We start from the raw sequence: 19567 nt of genomic DNA, 5'->3' as shown, positions 1-19567 counted from the left end.
TTAATACACTACGATACAAAACGCAAAGACATACACCTACAAATATTTTCAAATAATAGTGTGCAAATTTGTAAAATATGCGCATGAAAAAATGCTCACTACTGCAAACGTGCAAATACAAATAGCCTATGTAAAAAAACCGCTTTAAATTATATAAAGCATACATAACACATAAATATGCAAACTTTATGCTGGGAGCATTATCTTTCCTTCTGATGAAACAGCAAAACGACAAAAGACTAGTCTCAGAGTAAGACTGCAAGAACAAAAATGTAATGAAACTGCAATGAAGAACGGTAACGAGGAACATTTTTATTATCTTTTTTCATGTCTGGGGATTAAGGAATAGGTTGGGGCAGTTATATGAGCTGTTAACTATCCATAAAAAGCGATGATAACGATATACAGGTTATTAGCCTTTCATTCCCTCCATTTGCAGTTGCATAAATCATGGGTCATGCATGCAACACTTCATGCAAGAGATCCATGCACTATGAATTGGCAATTACCAGTGGACGACGGCCCTATTTTCCCCCTTAATTGGAACTGTAATATTCCCATTTTACGTTTTTTTTTTTTTCCTGCTTAACAATGAGTTCTGTGCCACGTTTGCTGACGATATTACTTCTTGCTTTCTTGGTGAGTGTGTGTGTGTGTGTGTGTGTGTGTGTGTGTGTGTCATGTTTACTGGGTGTTTGTGAGGGTTATTCAATTCATTAATCTTGAGAAATTAGTTTATTCTAGAATCATTATCACGCGCGCTTTGTCTTTGGTAGTTATATTTGATTAATTGGAACACAAATTAACACCATACAAATACATTTTATCGATACATTCTTGGCTTTGTTGTTCGTCAAGTTGCTTCATTAATGTAAGATTATTTGAGGTATATATAAATATCAGAATGTAAGAATGGTCAAAATTTACGCAAAGTTTATAGCCTGGGACTGAACAGAATATTTTTATCATATAATGATGAAAATATGATCGTGCCTTCTGTATAAAACGCGGAATTTCTTTTTATAAAAGATTTTCTATATCGGAGAATGTTTTCGTCTTGACTACGACTGTTACAGAGCGATATGAAATCGATTATTTTTACCGAAACTTTATTGCAGAGAAAGAAACGCCCTTACAGTGCAAGAAAATAAAACTGAATTCACTAAAATTAAAGACAAATAAAAACAAACCCTTATCGCCGAAAGAACACGGGGTATTCTAGCTCATGATGGGGGAGGGGCAACGTCAGATGCGATACTCATTATAAGGTAATTACGAGGGGAATCTTTGTTAAATTCTCTGAAATCGAACACCAGGCCCCTCTCATCAGGAAAGGCAGCAGGGAATTCAACTATGCAATTAACGCCCAGGTAAGATGTCAATTAACACATCGTTAAATCATTGTAAAACCAGAATTGAAGACGAACTACAGCTGTCTAAAATAGTGTGTGTTTAGGAAAAGTTTATAAATTAACGTCCATGGCACGTTCGTCCTACAAAAATCATTCCCGTCAAAGGTAGGAATGTCTGAGTGATGTAATTTGCCATGCAGTAATTCACTGATGTTTGTCTTTTTTTTAGTAAAGCATTTCATGAAAATACAAGGCAACATACCGTTGTCATGACGACCATGGTGCGACGAAATAAACTGTATAGTCCGCTCGTCAAATCACATATCAAATCACGTCACTTTGCATCAATTATCTCAATATCTTTATAATTGTTTATCAGTTGCTCACTTTTCTCTAAAAACATTATTTATATGATATGATCAACACGTCACTCTATCTGGCAACAAAAGGAAACGTCAGGGGACACATCATAAATTATCCTTTTGACGGAGTAAGTTCGCAAAAACGAAAACAATGATAGTAAATATCCAAATAGTCAGACGTCCGAAGTCCCGAGGAGCGATGCGTGACAACAACCCTACGGCGCGTCTGGCACGACACTGCCTGGGTCGGGTCGGACTCGGGAGAGTTGTGAGGTTTGTGATCGAGACTTGGAGCTCGTGTGTCAGCCTCCTCTTTCCTCCACCTCCCTATCCTCTCTCTCTCTCTCTCTCTCTCTCTCTCAACCTTCTTTTCTACTGCTTTACATCCAGTGGTTATCACTTACCACTTCGCAGGAACAGGTTCAAGACACTTTTCATAAACTAGGATGATGAACAACATTTCTTTAGCAACAACTTTATGACGATAGAAATAAGTCAGCGATGTTACGTTTTAAAAAAGCAAACGAGCACATGCACACACACTCACTATATATACATATGTATGTGTATGTGTATGTGTATGTATTATGTGCGTGTATATATATATATATATATATATATATATATATATATATATATATATATATATATATATATATATATATATATATATATCCTTTAGTGAATCAAAATGAAGATTGTCTCGTTGAACTGCATTCCTTAAAGGACTTGATTGTTTGAAATGTCCGGTTTCAAAATGACGAATATTCATGAGAATACTTTGAAAAGTGGTGAGGGGAAACAGTTCGTTAAATAATGTCTTCATATAGACCTGATGAAAGAGGAAGTTGAAAGATGCAAAGGTGCAATCACATGTGATTATCTTGTTGAAGCGAAAATGTAGACAAATGTAATGAACACAAGTGAGCTTAATTAGTGATATAAGAGAATAACATATAGGGAGAAAATGGATGAAAGTAGGATGGCAGCCAAAGATAGTGAAGTGGACGGCACGGGGTCACCGAGTCTATAGATAAATAAAAGAAGTGAATAATGTGATCTTGAATTCAGTTTAGAAAAGAAAAAAACGGATTTTGTTTGTGGTGCAGGTGTAGGTCAGAAATTCGAGTGGAATGCCACAAGTACTTTAGCATGAACACTGTACTGCGGGGAGTAAATACATTATAAGATTACTGAACAAATTCCTCTTACACATCAAAGGAAAGGCTCTGACAGATGAGAATAAATGTGCCGATGAAATAGGAACTATAACCGGAAAATAATTAGACTAGCATATGTGTACTCTCTTCCGATCCTACCTCTACCTTCCACAAGAGCCACCACACTGCCAACCTGCATATCTCAGCAGCACAAGACAGTCACTCTCTGCCCTTCCAAGTCCTGAACAACCTGTCATTTCCTTCTCTCCCGTTTCATAATGTGATACAACAGCCAACCTCTCAATAAAAAAATCAATAATCAAAACTCTTTTTCTATACTACATGCAACAAGAAGACTTTTCATTGTGGGGGTGGGTGGGGAAAGGGGTGGTTGCAATATAGCGACATAATACAGGGTATGGGCTGGAATAGAATAGAATATGGAATTTAGGCACAAGGGCCAAGTGCTGGGACCTATGAGGTCATTCAGCACGGAAACGGAAATTGACAATAAAAAGGTTTGAAAGGTGTACCAGGTGGAAAACCTCGCAGTTGCACTATAAATCAATTGCTAGGAGAGGGTGGAAAGTAAGATGGAAGCAAGAATATGAACGAAGGCACAGTAAGAATGAAAGGGGCTGCAGCTAGGGGCCGAAGGGACGCTGCAAAGAACCTTAAATGATGCCTTCAGTGCACTGACGGCACTACCAATCTACGGGGGTTTATGGGATGATCCCGGACCCTCAGACATTTGGTGATTTATTATCCAGTATCCTGGAGAAGTAAAAGTTTGATTACAATCGCGCTTTGAAGGAAGAGGTCATTCACCATATATATAAGGGTTATTTCCTCACACTAAAGGGTCAACAATCGTCCACTAAGCGGTTATCTTTCTTGGAAATTATTGCATTTTTATCGAAAGGCAACGGGATTTCCAGGTAAAGCTACTATCCACTCACCACGAATGTGGCACTATTCTTTATCATATGACAAACCTTATACGTACATATATATATATATATATATATATATATATATATATATATATATATATATATATATATATATACATATACACACACACACATGTATATATATGTATATGTATATATATTATAGCTGGCTTGTACCAAGTAGAAGGTCAAGAATGATTGCTTTGAGGTGACTGACATGTGCAGAGCAGGAGGAGAACTAGAGCTTGTGTGAAAAACTTATGGGAACGTATAAACAAAGTACAAGAGTCTTTGCCCAAAGATTTTCTTTAAAATTAACTTTATCATGAAAAGAATATGATTCCATTTATTCACTGAAACGGAAAATTTGAACGTAAAAGGAACAGAGTCCGAAGGAGTCAGAATTTGCGCATGGCTGGATTTGGAAAACAAAGACAGTTGTAAATGAGAAGTTTGTTCTGAAAGGGGACTGACTGTTTTGTTTTTTGAGAAAAAAGCTTCAAGAAGAATATTAAGAGTTAGGCGGCAGTACAGAAAGATATGAATAAGAAAATGGAGATGGAGATGGCTTGGACATGTCTTTCGCATGTCCTACTTGATAGTGTCAGCTGGGATCCTGCGAGTATCAGACTTGGAAGACAAGACCTACTTGGATGAGAACTGTCAGACCGGAGCCTGGATATGAATGGAAATTAGTGGAAATGAAAGCACAGGAAAGTCACATACACACACGCACACACACGCATATGTGTGTGTGTGTATGTGTGTAAAGTAGATAAATGACCTATTAGTTTTCCGATTTCTTCACACTTTGATACGTTTACTATTAAGAGTCCTTGAATCCAGATGAGAAAACTGAGAGAGAATGCTAGTAGCCCAAAACTTAAATTACCAAAGGGAAAAGGAGAATAGTGAACTAAATGGTACCCACAGTCTCACTTATGTGCGACGGTTCAAATCCTATTACTGAACGGAAAACATTCATTTATTCCTCATCTAAATTCAAAGGTTTGCAGAGATAAGATTATCCGAAAAGTGTGATGAAATCTCAAAGTTAAGAGGTTATTATGACTACTGAAATTATATGAAGAACGTAACCTGTAGAATATATATGTGTGTGTGTGTGTGTGTGTGTGTGGAATATTATTCTTTAGCAAGTAATTGTTTAAAAAAATGCAAAACTAAAACTGACATTTCCTGCTGAATTCTAACTTTATTTACACATAAGAAATTTCTCTGGAATTAGTCTATGTAACATTATTAAACTATATAGCTCGGAGGTGTTGAAGGAAACAAATATTTTCTAAAAACAAAGAAGAAATAATTAACTAGAGAACACTGTTGCAAGCCTGCTTCTGCCCTAGCAAGTGAATTAATATAATCTTACCAATGAATGTTTGAATGCATGAACCATAAAGATGCAATATAAAATGGAAACCAAGTGTGTAGACAGCTACGAATCCCTTAAATCGCTAAAAATAATTCAGTATCTACTATGAAAGACGATGATGCTTCCACTGTAAAAAAATTTAAAAAAACAGTAAAATGAGACGATTTCTCTTATAAAGTTCATCAGTTTAAAAAAGTCTCCAAAAGAATATATTAACCAAGTTTCATCTAGGTCCGTTCGCATACCCAGGCACGAGTGATATCTTTGCCCTCTTGCAAATTCTTCTCCGGAGTAATAAAATTAATAAATTACTTTTAAGTTCTTTAGATCTCATAAATTTCCTGGCAAATTTATGACCCATTATTATTATGATGATGAATACATCCATAAGGAAAGAACGAAAGCAATAACCTCCAGTATCTTCCCACAAAACAGAAAAAACACAGGGGATATAAATAAATAAATAAATAAATAAATAAATAAAATAAGAATAAACAAAGTTCATTCTGGCTTAGCATATCTTTAAGCAAGAGAACTTATACATAAGAGTTAGGTAAGCCATAGCACAACGGCTGTGGAACAGTCAATGGTTTCAGAATATTGGTTATGCGGTAACCGAGTGGCCACAAACGGAAGCAAAGGTTCTCTTGGCAAACAAGCAAACCAAAATTTAAACTATGAAATACTGGGAACCATTTAGAACAAAAGAAAATGCTGTTTTAGTTTAAGAAAGAGGCAAAAGGTCGACCACTTAAAAATATTTGCGACGATATAGGTTGTACGCAATGATATCGTATGATCTTAATTTTGCTTATTATTTTTTATATATAATGTATACATATATTATATATGTTATTTATATACATATACATTCATATATAATATATATATATATATATATATATGTATATATATATATATATATATATATATACATATATATATATATATATATATATATATATATATATATATATATATATATATATATATATATACTGTATATGAGGATGCAGCAAGTTGATCACAAGAAGCTATTTTCGCAAGAGAAATGGAACGTGACGTGACGTGATAATATTGAAACACGCTATTACGACTTAAGTGACCTAGTACATTTTTTCACTCGAAAAGAGAAAAGAAAGCATAAGAATAAATTCAATCCGAGAGACGCAGCTTCTGTAGCAACGAGGATGAGAAGAGCAATGTTCCTCCTCCTCCTCTTCCCCACCCCACCCTCTCCAAGGAACAGGTCAGTCGTGAATTATTTCGAGAGCAAATTCCTCCGCCAAGTCAATTCCATTGATTTACTTTGTCCGTTTTCGGGTCTGACATTTCGAGCGTCTGTGTTAGTCACGTGATATTTAACAGAAGCACGAACCTCCACGATAAAAATGAAGACAACGACCCCGCCACAATGGTCGTAGACCATAATCTTCATTATGGACGTCATCAATATCTATTTAATGTCTTGCTTATTAATGTCCGGCCATCACCGCTGCACAATTATCGCTCATCGATATTGCAAAGGTTGTATCGTACGCGAATGAGCTTATTCCCTGAATCATTGTCCATTGGAAGTCAAGTCAGAATTGGCTATTTCAAATGTTATTCCTCGCTATTGATGGATAAGTTATATGGTCAATAACTTCGGCGATTGTTTGTATATTCGCTTCAGGTCATTCGGCTTCTACATTTTAGCTTTTTTCAAATAATACATCCTAATTTTGAAATAGATTGAACACTTCTTTTTATTTTTTGTCCCCCTGTTATTATTAACAAAATTATACTGCTGGCAATTTGACATAGGATTTTAATTTCAGGGTATATGCTGTAGCTTTGATATGAATTGTCAGTTGCATTTTATCGTTATATTTCTTTATTTTTATACCACTGATAACTAAAATGTTTCTACTTGCCATGGTCTTTCCCTATCTTCCTTCTTTTGCTGGCTAACATATCCCTGCCCAGCAATCCTGCACAGTAAAGGAAGCGGTTGTCAAAGAACATGCAAGGAGGGCGCAGAGTATATATTCAGCTGCAAGCCGCTATTCTTTACTGAATTACCATCCTTAAGTCGGACTCTTCTTTGCATCAAAGTCGAAATGCATCTCAGAGCGGAAGGAAGCTTAGAACACGGGAGAGAAAGACACACACACAAACACACGCCTTGAATTCAGAAGCACATGAAGGCGCCGGCTCCATTTCAAACGAATTTCTGTACGCCTGGAAAATAATAATATGCACCGCAACACGGATTCGAATATCGAAGACTTGTTTAAAGTTGATGTATTTCGTTCGTTGCACGCCATGGCTTTAACTCCTCACCATTTTATATAACAAACGATTATAGACGTAATCTCTTCACAAACAAAAATCCGCCAGGGTAATTATGATCGACAATAAAAACTCTCAGGATATGCAAATACATTTCATAATATATTTATATTTATGATAACATATTGAATACCACATTATTTTATATGATAATGCAGTCATTTTTGGGGGGATAATATAAAATAAACGAGTTTTAACTTATTTACATACATACATATAACATACATATGTGCATGCATATATATATATATATATATATATATATATATATATATATATATATATATATATATATATATATATGTGTGTGTGTGTGTGTGTGTGTGTTTTCGCTTTTTCCTATTAACATAATAGTAGTTCACCCTTTCAGGAACGCGCAAAGGCAGGACGACGAAGGTAAAGAAGCTTATTCAGGCATCCGCAGCAGACTTCAAGCGGGATCTCCACCAAACAAGATAAGATGGAGGTTTCTGCTCTGAAGGACGCTTTCTGTGCTATGCTCTTCCCGTTTGTTTGTTTGTTTGGTTAGAAACGCCTCTATTCGCGTGGTTATTTACTTTAACAAGTATTCAGTATTAGTTACGTGTTTACGTATATTTGAATGCGTATCGCTGTAAATCGCCAGTGGATATGTGGACATTCAGTCAAGTCTAATTGCGTGCCACAATCGATTGCATTAGCAAAATGGCTAATCGACCGGTAATGGATCGAATCGGTTTGAGAGTGGCGTGATGCATCGTTACAGAGACGTTAACCACTGAATGAAAACTGGCTGTGAGAAAAATGTCCATTATTGACATACGTGAGTCATGTTATTCGTAACAAAAGCACTGTTTTTCTATCTTTTTGTTTTTTATGAACATGAACTTCATGGTGCGTGCTCAACACGTTAGCCTCGGCCGAATCGAATGATTGTTCTTGTCCCTCCTCTAAATCAACAACTATCACACTTAGGTTTTTGGCGCATAAGCCTAGCCAAGATTTTGGAAGACCGGTGGTTGTCCTGCGGGTGGACCCAGCTTCGGCGGCCAGATATATCAAGGCAGCTAAAGAATGAAGCCATTTTGATAGTAATGAACATATACTGGATTTCCGCGATCACTCTTCTAAAACTGGAATTCCTTCTCTACCAGTTATTTGGCCTTGTTCACATTTTTAATATAAAAGGCTGCACAAGGAACGCTAGACTTCTCGTATTCATGGTATTTCTGGAACAACTTCTGAAATCCTTTGGGAGTCCCAGTAGGTCATTAAAATAAAATATTAGTAAATTTAAACCTTGAGCGTTCATCATATAGTACCTGTGCATTCGTAAATCTGGTGGATGTGACTAGTAAATCTTATATACATTTTGAATCTACTCTGCTAAAATCTTGACCTCTGACTTGGCTATACTACAGTCACCGTCAGACCTTCAGAAAGATTCACTTGAAACTGCAAATTGAAAACTGAAATAGCGCTAACAGTGATTTTCTAATTTTATCTTCTATTTGTAATTTGAAGCTTACTTTCTTCCCTAAAGGTTTGATGATGATTATAATTTTGTCAAAATTATCATCAATAAATTTGAGATATTGTTAGCATTATGGTGTTAATCTCCACTATTAAGCTTCATTTAGTTGCAAGTATTTGCAAGTATTTAAAGACTATCTCGTAACAGAAATTTTAAAAAAGCAAACTTAGACAACGAATATAGCAATACTTCCTTACGCTAAACATTGTTCTAAATAACGTAACTCTAATGAGTCTCCTGTAAAGTGTACACCGCCCCCACCCAGGAAGGTTAAAAACCAGAGGGCGTAACAAGCGAGGGCGTTCATGTAAACATCCATGCAACACAAAAAAAGAACGTAAGCAAGCAGACGTGACTCAAGGGACTATAAAAGAAAAAGACGCCAGAGGCATATAGGCCTATGAATAGTAAATGATTGTTTAACCAGATATTCCACGCAGCTTCTTATTCCTCTACGGGTTTTGATCTTCAAGTTTCTTTCAGTTTAATAAAAGGTGGCTATCGTCTTATACTTGTTGTGGTGTCTCTTGGTCTCAGTTTCCCTTTTTATCTTGTGCGTTTCCCTATCTTAACATCTTTTTCTTCTTTCCCGTGTTTCGACCATTTATAAAATTCTCTCTCTCTCTCTCTCTCTCTCTCTCTCTCTCTCTCTCTCTCTCTCTCTCTCTCTCTTGTTTTCATTAAATAATACTCAAGTTCTCAATTTTCCTTGAGTTATCATTCCCGATACATAACTCAAAATATAATAACGCAAATATCCCAAGCAAATGCTTAACAGTAATTGATGAATAAAATTCTAAACTAACAAATGACTAAAAAACTTCAAATCGGTACTACCCGCTTCCGCTTAGTCTCTGCGCCATTCTCTCTCTCTCTCTCTCTCTCTCTCTCTCTCTCTCTCTCTCTCTCTCTCTCTCTCTCTCTCTCTCTCTATAGGTTTTAACTACCTCATTTATCTTTCAATCTGTCTCCATTCCAAACAACACACACAAAAAATATAGGCTATATAAATATTAATAAATATATATAATATATATATATATATGTATATATATACGCTCAGGAAATATGCTATTCATACTTTCGTATCTCAACTTTTTTTTTATTTCCTGTAGTGCAACGTGCTGGGAGTAAGAGGGATTACTAAGGCCTTGATGTCTGGAGAGAGGCGGAAAGGAAGAAGGGGGCAAAGACAGAAAGTAACAGCGAGCGAAGAGAAACGGGAAAGAGACATAGGCAGACTGAGAGAGAGAGAGAGAGAGAGAGAGAGAGAGAGAGAGAGAGAGAGAGAGAGAGAGAGAGAATCGCTCAAGGAAGACTAGTAGTAGTAGGTGAGGAACAGACGGTGTGTCGCGAAATCAATGGTGTTTTTAAAGGGAGATTCATGAGTCGGGGTGGGGAGAGAGCCCGGGGGTCGTACGATACAGGTCTTAGATCGGGGATGAGAAGTGCGTAAAGGGTGGAGGGGAGGGGGCTAGCTTTCGAGGGGGGTGATTATGGTGGGGAGAGAGATTACGCTCAATAGTAGAGCAAGTGCATACGCACTTGCAGCTTTACATCGAGAAAATTTTTCCCCCTCACTTACCCTGCGGATATCTTGACTTTACTAAGTGCATTGTTTGCTCTCTGTCTCCCTCCCTCCTCTCTCTCTCTCTCTCTCTCTCTCTCTCTCTCTCTCTCTCCTTTTCCAAACACAGACATTTATTGATCTAACTTTACGACCCTATCTTTACCCCCTTCGTTACTACGCTTGTAGTACTCCCTGACTTATTCATTTAAAATCTCTCCACTTATCTCGGTCCCCTCCCCTTTTGCGGTTGCGACGTCTGAGCCTCTCTCCCTAATTTGAATGAGATTTTTCATTCTGTCTCTCCCAAGTTTTAAGGAGGGAGGCAGGTCTTTTTGAATTAATGTAGCGCGTGAACTGGAATTCATTCTTTTTTGAGTCGACAACTCAAAGAAAAATATTTCTCCTCTGTTTTCCTGCTGTTTGCTTTTTTCATCTGGGTTTACTGTCAGAGGCTGCACCACACTCGGGCAATGTTAGGAAACGTACATATTACGAAAGAAATGGTTAAAAAATGTTATTATGGGCAAGCGATCGAAAGTTAGTATTCAAATTTTTACTTTTTATGTACATGTACTGTACAAAACGTCAAGACTTCTTAGATTCGCAGTGCTAAGTCTAAAACACATAATGTACATAATTAACTGTGAAATGTTTTTTAACAAAACATATGCTTTTTACTGTCAATACTTTAAATCGAGGTCTTTTCTTGTACGGAGCTGCAAAATATCAACCGAATATTGTTCAAAGAAAAGGGAAACTTTTACTAAAAATAAAGCGAAATACAGCCTTCTGTAAAAGAGTAGAAATAAAAATAAAAAAACTTCCCCTGGAACTATCAAATTATGGGGAAAGATTTCTGGGAATTCTGAGCCATTCCTCGAATATGTCGTAAGATACGAGTATTTACCTCCCAACCTTGCAAATATTTTAAGTAAAAATCATTGCGTAATGACTCTCCAAAGATGACAAAAGAAACTGCAAAGAAAAAAATAAATAAAACTTTTCTTCACTACAGCATTCATGCAGAGAAAATAAGAGGTGAGTTTGTGGCAGAACTAATTAATCCTCATAGGAAATTTTGAAAAACAAAAAAAAGCGTTGACCTATCAGATATTTTGTTTATCCGTCGACGTCTCATTATTTCTCTTCCTCACGCGACAATCTTGAAAATGATTTCACAATAGTGGTTTCAACAGCCATTTCTCTCTCTCTCTCTCTCTCTCTCTCTCTCTCTCTCTCTCTCTCTCTCTCTCTCTCTCTCTCTCTCTCTCTCTCGCTCTCTCTCTCGTTCTGGGAGATCATCATCCTCCTAAGAATCTTGGAAAGTGACTGGGCCATAAAAATTTAATAAAACCTCTCTCTCTCTCTCTCTCTCTCTCTCTCTCTCTCTCTCTCTCTCTCTACTGACGAAAATTTTCATCTTTCTCGCAGGGCACAATCTTAGAAAGTGACTTGGCTATAAAAAAAAAAATAAATAAATGCATAGCATCTTTCTCCTTTCCCTCTCTTTTTCTGCAAAAAATCTTATCTCGCTCACAAGATTGAATCTTGGAAAGTGACTTGGCCATAAAAAAGAATAACATCTCTCTCTCTCTCTCTCTCTCTCTCTCTCTCTCTCTCTCTCTCTCTCTCTCTCTCTCTCTCTTTCTGAGTATGAAAATTTTCATCTTAGACAAAGGGTGGAGTCTTAGATAGGTACATGATCATAAAAAATCAGTAACATTCTCTCTCTCTCTCTCTCTCTCTCTCTCTCTCTCTCTCTCTCTCTCTCTCTCTCTCTCTCTCTCTCTCTACGAAAATTTTCATCTCCGTCAGAATACGGTATCTTGGAAAATGACTGAACCATAAAAATCAATAAAATATCTCCCTCGTCCTAGGAAAATCTTCCCCTCCTCAAATCTCCGTTTGTCTCTGCACATTATATATATATATATATATATATATATATATATATATATATATATATATATATATATATATATATATATATATATATATATATGCCTGTGTGTGTTTATGCATGTATTTGTATACAACCTTTCTCTGTGCTTTTTTTCAGTGACGTATATAATCATTAAACTTTTATTAAAAAGTGCTCAGCTTTCTTCACTCCCTTTATCATCTATTCTAATCATGATCGTCCCTTGTCCTACAGATACACTTCAAACATCGCCTTTTTCCTGCACTAACAATGGATTGCATTTCATCCTCCCTCCTAGCGTCCTACACGCACGATCATTCTGTAATTATATTCTGAGCCTGTTCTCAAATTTTGCAAAATCCTCATGATCTCCTGCTAATATATTTATTTCACAACATTCTACATAAAATCAGAAGTCCGACCGTCGTTGCCTGATTATATGCTTTAACAAAAACTGGAGTGACAAACGGAACTGTTAAGTCTATATAGCTGTTTAAAATTCCTGCGGATGAAGTTACGAGAAAAGTAAGAGATAGGACAGGGGATGTAAGTGGAAGTTGATCTATAAGAAATGGGACAGTGAATGAGGTTTAGAGTGGGTGATGTTTCCAAATGAATCTTCCAGTTGGTGGTAGTTAAGCCTGACAGTGTTAGGGTCAACGAGAGTTGAGTTTGGAAAGGAACCAATGAATGTTTGCACGGATGGTGGAAGAATAGAAGTGAGAAGCATTGTAACAGTTGAAGGTATGATGAGGGAAGGGGTAACGGAAAGGAAGTAACAGGAGGTTAGCGACATGTTTAACGAAAGAAGAGTGTATCAATGTAAACAAAAGATGGAATGCATGTGGACGGTTGATCCAACTCTTCTGTAAAAAAAGTGAAGAACAAAACTCAAACGTTTATGAAAGAAAGAAGACGGGGTACGTTCAGATCAATAATCTGTGTGTGTGCACATGTCAGTTATGGTGCGCTGAAAGCTTGACAGATATAGATGTGACGAAACTGTATGTTCAGTGAAGCAATGGATCAGTTCGTTCTGAGGTAGTTTGATCACGCGAAGAGAATGAATGCTAATGGTTGGGGGAAAAGTTGTATAGTCTTGAAAATGGTACGCCTGGGAGACCTAGAAAGTCTTGGCCACACTTATTGGCAGAGGTGTTGGAAGTTGAATTGAACTGAATATAGAATTTAGGACAAAGGCCAAGCACTGGGACCAATGCCAGTAAAAGTTTAAAAGGTGTAACAGGAGGAAAACCTCGCAGTTGCACTATGAATCACTTGTTACGAGAGGGTGAAAAGTAAGATGGAAGAAAGAGAATATGAAAGGAGGTACAGTAATAGGAACGAAAGGGGTTGCAGCTAGGGGTCGAAGGCACGCCCCAAAGAACCTTAAGTAATGCCTACAGTGCCCCGCACGAGGTACACTGACGGCATTACTCCCCTACGGAGGAGGTGTTGGAAGTGTGAGAGTTTACAGTATAGTATCTTTATGGAAACTTATGTGCTACTGATGAACGTACAATAAGTGCACACAGGAAAACAAACAAAAAATATTAAACGCTTAATCTGTTCGCATATATATATCCACGCATGCATATGAGGAAATAATTTTCAATCAACCGATACGCGTTGTCATTACTATTGTTTTGGAACCTTGAGAGAGCTGCACGTTATGCTACAAGAACGTCTACTACGACGAGCGAGAGAGAGAGAGAGGGAGAAAGAGAGAGAGTAGCGGATGAACTCCATTGAAGGTTCAGCCGCCCGTAAATTGGTATTGATGACGGGGTGTCAATCAAAATCAAAAATATTCACATGCCCTCCCGGATGACGAGGCAGAGCGATATCCTGACACGGTAGTGAAGGTCTTGGGAAGATCCGGGGGCTCAACTCTGATCAGCGTGGGCCAGAAGGGGACATGGAAAGGGGCACTGGGATCGGGGGATGCCACAGAGTTCCGCGGAAAATTGCGTCATAAGTGGGAAGGTGAAGTTTTCCTGTGTTTGTTTCATTACTTAGAGTTTGATTCCAAAATATAAAGTTCCACGTGTACTTAAATGATTTGCTAAAGAGTCGGTTACGCTTTATAGCTCATATGAAACATCGACATCAATCGGAATATACTGGCGTGTATAAGCGCTTCTAGCATTACGCACTTTATTGCTATGTAACAGAATAATACAAATCAGAAATAAACATATATATATATATATATATATATATATATATATATATATATATATATATATATATTACTTAACAGAATTTTTGACAGTGTTATATTATAAGTAGTTTTCAATATACTATGCTACACGCATTCCTTTTTGTAATATTTCCTATAGTAGAAAATCAAGTGATGAACCGAACTTTAAAACTTACCGAACTTAATTTTAATATGTGCACTATAATAAAACCAAAAAGCAGGCAATAACCAAACACGGTAACATTATCAGAATTATTTTATACGGTAATGATTATTTTAGAAATGAAACAGATACTGATTACAATTCAGATAATGTACAAGTCCTTTGGTATTCAAAAAGGAGTACATGCTTAAGAACAATTGTCCATTTTACCCGACAAGAAGCCCTGGCAATAAAACACTGAAGCAGACGTTAATTACCATTTGCATGCTGTGAGAGAGCCCTTTCTTATTCCATTAGCATGAAAACGATACTAAAGGCTCAGGAGTATTTATCCTTTTTATCAAACAAATAACCCTGGCAACTAAACGCGAAATCTTGACTTCCCGCCGTACCATCCCCCGACTCATAAACAAAGTCGCAGGCAGTCTCACCCTCCGTCCACATCCTAAAGCAGCAGCAACACATCATCACCAATTTAGGACCCTCCTTTTTCACTCATCCTCCCTAGTACATCAAAGTCAATTCGGCTCTTTCTCCACACGGTTGCATGCTCACTCTTTACATCCATGATTCCTGTTTTGTGTTTCATCTTAAACCAGATACACCATGCCAATTGAATGATCTTAGATCGAAATTTCAAGGTTATATTTAAGATAAACCACACTAGCAATAAAAACACCTCAAGACCTTCATGACTTTTTTAGTTAGCCATACTTTACCAAAAGTTACTGTTTTGGGATTACTCTGCATCATACTATTGAGTTATAGTTTACCCTAAATATGAGTTTTCTTCCAAGAGTTCATCAAATGCCCATTTATGCTTACTACAACGCCTCAGGAATATTTCGTTTCTGAGGTAAGTAATGATATCCCCGTGCTTTTTGGACATATACCCGAAATCTGACAGAAGTGTTATAAAGCGAGTGTACTATTTCCTTTTTTGCGGGGGTGGGGGAGTCGGGAACGGGTTGGAGGTGCCATTCAAGATATTACATTCTAAAACTTCAACAGATTATCCATGAAGATAAGATAAAACTTTAAAAAAGGCCTAAAAATTTTACTTAAAAGAGGGAACGTCGTTAGTAAAAAAAAATACTAATGCAATCAGTTTGTCATACCGTTTCATTTGCTATTTTTCTTGTCGCTTTAACTGTGTCCAGAGTGTCAGCCTATTAGATTTTGAAAATAAGGTTCTTCATGTATATAACAGACACTTGAATAACAAGAGAGTTTGGAGACCGTAAATCTCCGCCAAGGCTAACGATTCCACCCCCTGAGAGGTCCCCACTCCCCAAAAATCCCATTTCCGTCTTTCTAAAAATTTAAGTACCTGATGCTCAAGAGGCCGCATATGGTGAAATTTTGTTGAAAGCCTCGCATTACTTTCTTATGCAATCCTTCTGATAAACAATAAACCGAACCGAAAATTCACAACATTGATATAAAAATAAAACAATATTTCCCAAGACAACAAATATTAAACAATGTTACCGTAACCTACAGCTACAAGACACGTACTTGATGGTATAGCAACCGCAGTTTAATGAAAAAAACAAAAAAAAACAGGGGAACAATGTACGCTTTGTGATATTCACATCGAAACAATACCCCCTTTCATATGCAGCCCTGGATTTTTGTATTATTATTATTATCCAGCCCCCATACAATTAAGCAGTTTCCTTCTAAGCCACGTTAAATAAGTCTAATCCTTCGGGCCAACCCTAGGAGAGCTGTTCATCAGCTCAGTGATCTGGTAAAACTAAGGTATCCTTAACTTTTTGTAAATTTACCCACGAAAATGTCTTTTTCCGCTTTTCTTATTCCCTTACCGTCATGTTGTCATCGCTACTGAAATCAGCTAATATATGAAGGTTAAAATTTAAGTCCCGTCACACTTAACAAAAAATAAAAGCATTTGTTTGCTAGCGACAAGCTTCTTATGATTAAAAATTGGGACAGATTGATCCCTAAATCTGAATTGTAAAAATAAACATTTTTGAAATATAGGTGATCTGATCAAACGATCGTTTATTTTTAGCAGAGAATGGATGTTAAGTGTCGAGTTCGAAGGGAATTTGCTCGTTTCCTTTTGTACAGAAACCCTGCAGAAATTCTCAATACCCACGTTAAATACTGTAGTGTTTATGTGGATTTGGGTGCGTTAGAGTAGGTGTCTCAGCATTAATTTGTATTGAAACAAATAACTTCGGAACGGCAACTTGCGAGACTTAACTTCTAATCTGCAGTAATGACAATAGAAAAGTCTATCAGACATATACAAAATGCAGATGCAGTGTAAACATAAAACAATGATTAAAAGAGAGTTCTAATGATGCAATATTATAAAAGCAATAAGTACCTATGATAGCAGGAACGTCTCTTACGACCAAGCTGCTACTCGACCAAATTACGTCTAACTTAATTTTTCGAACTCACATAGCCTGTTTCATGTCAGTTGTCCACCCACCCACGGGTGAGAATGCAGCACATGCGCATGAGTAGCTCTTGATTGGATGAAAATCAACATTTTCCCACATCGTTGGCTATTGTGATAAATAATCAAACCATTTCTTCAATAACATATTTGACTGATTACGTAAAGTATAATAAGAGACCTCTCACCTTTATGAGTCATAAACATGCCGATTTGTATGGATAATATACCAATACAAGCGCATAAAAGGCGAGCTTGTATCAAACACCCTAGTCAGATCAAACGCAAAAGAACGATGGGCTTTCAATTACTAATTTTATCTCATTGTAGGTGACCAAAAAGGATATTTGGCTATGAATAGGTAAATAAAAAAGATATGTGGCTAGGAATAGAGCATATTTTAAACGATACTCTCGTAAGTAAATTACATGAGTAGGCTAATATTCGAAACAGAATGAATGACATATTAAATAAATTGCTTTGCGCCTAACTCTTGGCGTTCTTCAAACTCCGCATTAAATCAAGAAAATCAAGTTTAGTACAGCCCAGGCTACATGTAAACCTACGCTCACATGCAGTTTAATCACAAGATTTATCACCCAAAATTTATTGTGTGTACAGTTCCACTGCATGCAAATAAAAATAATTTTATTTGGACACCAAAGGAATAGCCATGTCCGTAAATTAGAAAAATAACCTTTAATGATGTTAACCGCGAGAACAAGAGCATGGCCAGGCGAACGCTAGGCCTAAGCTACCGACTCGCTAGATATTTGTTTTACTGACCTTTTAAGCACTTTCATGTACATCAGCCATAATCACTTTCGTATTGTAAACTTTGTCTATTCACTCTAAATACCGTTACAATGCCTTACAATAAAAAAAAAAAGTCCACGCTAGCCTTTTATGCCGTTTATGTCATCAAAACACGACTGATTAATTGATGATTAGATTTTAGGCATAGCCTACATGCTAAACACTGGGGCAGGCAACTAACGCCATTCAGTGCTGAAATGGAAATTGACAGTGAAAAGGTTGAAAGTTGTAACAGGAGGAAAACCTCGCAGTTGCACTATGAATCAATTGTTAGGAGAGGGTGGATAGCAAGATAGAAGAGGATATGAACGGAGGTACAGCAAATGGAATGAGAGCAGCTGCAGCTAGGGGCCGAAGGGACGTCGCAAAGAACCTTAAGTAATGCCTACATTGCACCGCATGAGGTGCACTGACGGCACTTAACCCCCTACGGAGATCAAAACACGGAGGATGATGAGAACTCAAGATTTCAAACTATTGGTCGATAAGTTATTTAGCAAAATACTCCCGAAAGTGCTCAGTCACTGAGCTATAATAATGATTTGTAAGCCAAGAAAAAAATTATGTATGGAAGTATTCTGAGAAGTAAACCACAGCACCATTGCCATGTATTTACTAAAATTTCCTGCCTTCCAGCCATTGTCGTTGTGGCTGTTCCATTCACCTTAGCTAACTCGATTACATGCAAGAAACTATTAATACAGTGAGATAAATCATATTTACAGTCCCATCGTTCGTTTGTGTTTGATCTAAGCAACATCTATGATAGAAAGTCGTGTTTCGCGTGCTTGTATTTGTATATTATCGATAAAAATCGGCATGTTCATGATTTATATCAGTGTGAGGGTTCTCTGTATATACAAGCATTCAGATGTATTACTGAAGAAATAGTTTGCAGCTGTATCAAAGAGATCAAACGATACTGGAAACAGTGATTTTCAGCCAATCACCAGCTAGCTATTCGTGCTACCACATCGAACTAAACCCTACGCTGGTGACTGGACAAATGGAATGAAATAGACTCTACTACTACTGCTACTTACAAATTTGCTGTAACTTTTTACTTACTCTTAAAAGACATTACAGCACAGTGTACTCTGGATAAGGGTGCAAGACTGAGGACTGGTTTCCAGTAGGAATCAACGGATTCAGTCTCCTTCTGTAGCCAGTTGGTACCAAGACGAGACGTCAACCTAAAAAGCGTGAAAAGATTGTTACAAAAACTCAAATTCGAGGGAGGTATATTCTCGAAGATCTATCTTTACATATATCTTTTAGTATAACGTATACCTACTCTTCTATAACCAACGTGAAACGCAAACATAGAACGCAGTACCACTATTAATTGAATGTAATCAAGCTATGGAGTATAATAGATACATAACAAAAATTTACA

General features: G+C 37.0%; 1 protein-coding gene across 3 annotated transcripts in view; it reads right to left on the bottom strand.

Annotated features, from left to right (window-relative positions):
- LOC136848772 (uncharacterized) overlaps positions 1-19366 on the bottom strand; it is a 413864-nt gene extending 394498 nt beyond the window's left edge. Inside the window, exon 1 of one of the 3 annotated variants that reach the window (XM_067121362.1) lies at positions 19240-19366. The gene's annotated coding sequence lies outside the window, so the exon portion shown is untranslated. Of the gene's footprint in view, positions 1-1614; positions 2019-19239 lie in introns of those variants that run through there. The other 2 variants (XM_067121361.1, XM_067121363.1) reach the window with 2 other exon arrangements.
- Between the last annotated feature and the right edge of the window lie 201 nt (positions 19367-19567).

Source organism: Macrobrachium rosenbergii, chromosome 19, assembly GCF_040412425.1.
Source record: "Macrobrachium rosenbergii isolate ZJJX-2024 chromosome 19, ASM4041242v1, whole genome shotgun sequence".
Lineage (NCBI taxonomy): Eukaryota > Metazoa > Arthropoda > Malacostraca > Decapoda > Palaemonidae > Macrobrachium > Macrobrachium rosenbergii.
The sequence above is the reverse complement of the archived record's forward strand: the minus strand, read 5'-3'. Positions and strand labels throughout refer to the sequence as shown.